We start from the raw sequence: 6,000 nt of genomic DNA on the forward strand, positions 1-6,000 counted from the left end.
TGATACTCTATTTGTGAAGTCTACATCCTAATTATTCAGGCCACATCACATACAAATCTCCTCTATTCAACTTACAGGAAACAGCCATGCTCATCAGTAAGTTCAAACCTGGGCTCACCACTTCTCCCCTTATTTTTGTGGATCTCAGTTTAATGCAATTTTCATCGAATTCTATTTTCTATACATTAAATGGAATAACTTAACTTCCATAACAAGAGCTCATCAGTGACAGTTCAGATGTCATTTATTGCTAACACATCTTAAAAATTAAGCCAATCTTATAAAATTCAACAATTTGATCAATTTGGCTCAGTTGGTTGCATACTTAGCTCAGGACTCTTTATTATTCTCACCTAATACAAGAGGCCAGAGGCAATATAGTACTGGGAAACTCTTTTACTGTAGGTAATCTCACCCTCCACATGAAACAAAATGCCCCACTTGCTCATAAGGATGCTAATGATCTCAGAACACTCCTTAAGAAACAAGGACTTGGTCCTGTTTCCTGATTCTTTCAACTAAAACTATAGTAATTGGCCATTCATTTCATTACATTTTGTGGATTCTTTCATACAAAGCACACATTGTAATTATTTAAAATACCAGAGACATTTCTTCGAAAGATAAGGTGCTATATTATTTATTTCATAAGGAGGATTTCCCTGCAACTTCATTCTGCACTGGCAACATCCACCAACATCAACAGTGAGCCCAAAAGTCATCATGCTATTGTGAATCAAAACTGACCAAAATTCACAGATCAATCAGACCCTTTTGAGGAGAGAATATCCAGTTTTTTTAAAGAAATGAACCATTTTAAGCAAATTATAAAACAAAAGGATTCAATCAATTTGATGCAAATAATCTGATTCATACGTTCTATCATTTCTGGGTCACATCCACCGTAGATACAATGTCTGAAGCCAACAGGACTATATGTAACTCTGCCTGAAGTCCTGAGAAAACTAGATTTCACAGGGGAAACATGAAAACATGTAAACATGTTCCCTTAAGAGATTTAAAAAAAAATAAAGTAAGAGGGTATATTTTGCCATCCATTTTTGAAATTAGGATAAGCAAAGGCAAAATTACAAAAGCAGACTTTGGATGAAAATAGAATGCATGGTTGTCACTAAAAACTCAGAGCTTAGAAGACAAAGGGCTCCATTATTCATTTAAAAAAACAGTTCTTGAAATGCAAAAATGACCTGATTAGCTGAACACCTATCAACCTAGAAACAAAAATCCTTAATTTACAAATAATCTCAAGCCTCAATTTCAATCCAACTTCACATCTTGTATGTGAAAACATGCTTAGTTTGTAAACTGGGTGAGTACATTAATTTTAAAGTTTGAGCTACACAAAACAGTACAAACTGAACTACAGTTTATATCCCAATAATTAACAGGCAGTGGGTAGCTGTTTGACTGTGAGGGGATTCAGTTCTGCCTTTAACTAGATTCAGCAGATATTAAACTCCTTTCATCTTTTAAGAATCCAAGTCAGATTTCATAGCTTCAAACTGCAAAACTTCTAATACATTTCACAAATTTTAAATCCAGTGATGATAGTTAATTCTGTATTTTTAAGAACAATGCATCACCTTCAGGAAAAAAAAGAATAATCTTGTGTATTTCTCCCCCCAAAAGGTCCTGCAGAAAATTTAGTAACCAGACATGATTCTTCCCAGCAACACACATCAAAGTTGCTGGTGAGCGCAGCAGGCCAGGCAGCATCCCTAGGAAGAGGTACAGTTGACGTTTCGGGCCGAGACCCTTCGTCAGGACTATTCTTCCCCGATCAGATTCAGCAAATGGAACCACGAGACTGAAGAGGATGATATGGCTAATGTGGCCTATGTGAAGCCAGATTGTACACATCCAGTGATCAGGTTAAAAAAAAAATCAAATCTCGTGATCAATAACTAGTTTTATGATGTAACACTATCTTACAGCTGGACAGATAGCCATTTTGCTTTCCCATGAATATATCTTCTGGTCAAACTTGTCAATTATGTAATCCTTTAAAAAATATTTTTACTCAAGGTAATTGTTAAAATATATAATTCTCAGTAATGAATGTTCATTGAGTTAAGCAGTAACTATTTATTCAAAGTTACTGAATAAATCAGCACATAGTGCACTCCAAGCTGTAAAAGATGACATTTTTCTAGACCCCTTTGCTGCTAATAAATTACTAGGTTTAATCACTGGTTCGGGTTACTCTGCTCCCTCTTGGCTGAATTTCCTGTTCAATTTCCATTGGCTAAATTGCTAAATTAGAGTGAGTAACTTTAAATAATACCTCACCCAGGTTCCAATTCAGTTCAAACATAAAATCTGCATATGGAAGGACCCATCACATCAGTCAGTAGAACGATGCAACATGCTCCATCTTGAGTTGCCCAGTTTTCTGACTCAATTTGATATCAAGGTTAGAGTGCTTCCATTTAATTTGTCTGAGACTTTGGTCAGTTTATATGGCCACACCATAATGTACTACCTGACAAATTTGTGTTAGGAAGAAAAATCACCGGAGTGCCACATAATTTACATTATTCTTTAAGGAAATATGTGGGCCTGGTTCCAAGCAGTAGCTGCAAGGGAGAATATTAAGATTTTTAAACAACGTGTCATTAAATTAAAAGCACGGTTAAAAACTGAGATTGCTGCTGAAGTCTTCAAATAAACTCTAACAGAATAGCTTGAAGATGCACAATAAATTCTTCACAAATTAGGAGGATACAAACCAAAAACCCTTTTCCCCCCCGGGAATAGTGAGTCAAGGATCACACATCACTGCCCTTAAAATCTTCCTGAACAGCACTATATTCGACACCATGACCTGAAAAATTATTGTATTTCACAAGTTGCATATAACCTGGCAAACCAAAACTGCACAACTCTGGTTAATACTTTAATGAAATTTAATTACAGCCAGACAAGTGCAATGCTCACATCTTTCTATCAATGTTTCAGGTGAAAGAAAGTCCAATCATTAAAGGAATTCACTAAATATAAATGAGCAAACAAATCTAACCAACACAAAATGCTGCAACCAAGATAAACAACAAGCTAAAAGTCATGCTTTGTGATTACTCAGTAACAAAATCAATTTTGACAACTATCATTTTCCACTCTCCCATCTGTGGCTCAATATACCCAATATGCAACTCCTTCAGTAAGATATACCTGGTATTCTTAAGATTCATGAACCACTCAACACACACAGTGATTTTCAAGAAGAAATTATTACTTAATCTAAACAATTATCTATTTAGGAAAAAAACTGGTTTAAAATTTACAAGATGACTAGGCTATAAAAAATAAGTACATTTTTGTTAAACTTTACATTTCATCAATTAAATTGGCCAGACATACATATTCATCCAGTGTTCAATCCTACCTGACATCAACCAAGATATTTAGACTACACATACTGTTCTGGAAATGGATAAGCAGATCATAGCCAACTTTCCATTCCCAACTATAGACATAATAATTGTATTTAGTAAGATAAATATTCTTCTTTAATCAAGTTTTTAAAAAACATCATGGCTACAAATCAGACAAATTGCAACTTCAATTGAAGGAACAGTCAGTCAGTCTCAGAAGAAAATCCTTAAACTTGCAAATAAAGTTGAAGATTCGGTTAATCAATTAAAACTCAGTTAGAATTGTATACAGTTTATTTTTACGTTTAACCTTTCCATTAAACAGCAGTGATAGGGGAGATGCTAATAGGGAGAACAAGACCAATGTTACCAACCTTAGGAGAGAGAGGAACTTTCTAACTAATTTTGTAATTTTGAACTTTTTGGAGAGCCAGCATGAGCTTTAATTTTAGAGGTTCTTAAGGTTTTAGATAGTTAGTGACCTACGGAGTATGGCCATTTCTAGTAGTTACCCCAGATATAATGATAACTGTTTTAAGACTGGTAGTGGTAGGACATTTGGGATTTGTGAGAGAAGGTTACAGTGGAATATCTCACTACTAGGTTAATGTATGAGGATTGTAATAACTTTTAATGGTTTTCATAAACGTGACACGAGGTATTGTCCTCATAAGTATTAATGCAAAATGTAGCAAGTGTAACATAACAAATAAATATCATGCCATTGCTGTCTTCCTGTCAAATATAGATCTGACAAGATGGTGCATGCCAAGACTGATATGGCAGTTACTAAAGATTTGTGTGTAGAGGATGTAACATGGTGTTTACTTCTAAGAGCAGTTTTGGCTAACATGAGATATAGGCACCCTGTGGAATGCAATACCAAAAGGACTGGGAGGCAAGACCCATAGTGAACTTGGTGTGAATGGCACAGATAAAAAGAATTAGTTGTTGCGAACATGGAATGAAAATGAAGTTGTTAAACCTTAAAAGAGAGGAAATCTGCTTATTGCTAGTTAGATGCCATCCAAGTCCAACAAGCAGATGTCAAACCAGTAACGTACAATTCGAGGTTAATACCTGAATCAGAATTTCCACCTGGCATTGGTTGTAACTATGCAAATTTGAAGTTAAGAATTTCCTGAATTTTCTTATTTCAATACTTAGTCTCTGTGTTATCCTTACTAACAATCCATAAATATACGAAGGACACTGAAATATAAACAAAAGTTATTGTAAGGAATTTTCTGTGTGAAGTATTAAATAGCACTATCCTATTGCATGAAGTGAATGGCCAGATGAGTCCCACAGAAGTTAAAAATCATATATGCCTATAGGTCTTGCAAGAGCGGGAGGGGCAGGAGAGTGGGGTGTGGGGTGTTGGGTGTTTGAGGTGGGGATGACGGGTTCGAAAGTAAACAAGGCAACTGAGAATTATTGCAATTGTTGCAATTTCTAGAGTCAACCCATGGTAGTGGCAATTTTTTCAACTCAAATAAAAACCGCAGATTCTGGAAATTTAAAATTAAAAACAGAATTTTGAAATTCTTAATAGGCTCGGCAGCATCTGTGGCATGAGAAACAAGGTTAATATTTTACATTTCATCAGGATCTCTGAATCTGCTTAAACAATTGTACATGAGAAATCTGTTTTTATTGGATTATGCTCTGAAGTTGGAAGGTGAGGGAACTGGTGTGTTTCAGGACTTTAAACAGATCATGACTTGTCCTGCAATTTCCCTTTGTCAAACAACTTCCCTTTTGTATTAAGTATAAATTTTAAAGTAGAATAGCATCATACATATTCCTGAAAGGTTCTCCACACAGACTAAGCTATACCTCATTTGTTGAGTTGAATTAAAAATTATATCCATCGTTACCTCCAACTCTAAATAGTACACGGGTAAGGAAAAATGAGTTGTACACCAGCAGAGCTGTTATTTGACTGCTGTAACAGTTTAAATTATTAATCTTGACTTTGTTAGGTTTTGAATTAAAAGCACACTTCTACACTTGATGGAAAATATTGCTCAAAACAAAACTACCCTCTGACATTTGAGTGGAATCTAGTCATCAGGAGCTATAGAACTGTACACTGAACTAAATAATGTTCAACTTGCACAGACCAGTGAAATTAACCAAAACTGCTCTTGATCCAATCACTTTTTCTGCTCCTTTTCCTGGACCAGGGAATTGCAATGAATTGCTGCTCCCGTGCAATCTTGGTGTAGACAATTTTAAATTGAAATATAAAACACTCATGTGATGGATTTTTTAAATCAGTTAGAATCACAATCCAATGAAAAACTTTAACAAATTAACTGGGGGAAACTACACATTTGGAATTGCAAGTTTTTGTTAAAAGCTTATGTGCCAAAAACCAAAAAGGTTAGATGTTAGAAACCTGAACCAAATATTAAAAAATCCTAGCAATATTCAAGCCAGGCAACATCTGTGGAGAAAAAGAAAATTCAAATGGGCAAAATATAGATTAGAAGTTTCATCAAAACAAGCAGCTCTGATAAGAGCGCATCAACCTAATACTTGTTGCTCTCTTCAGTGATGTGGCCTGATCTGTCAAGTATTTCTGGGATTTTCTGCATTT

This window comes from Mobula hypostoma, chromosome X2 (genome assembly GCF_963921235.1).
Source record: "Mobula hypostoma chromosome X2, sMobHyp1.1, whole genome shotgun sequence".
NCBI lineage: Eukaryota > Metazoa > Chordata > Chondrichthyes > Myliobatiformes > Myliobatidae > Mobula > Mobula hypostoma.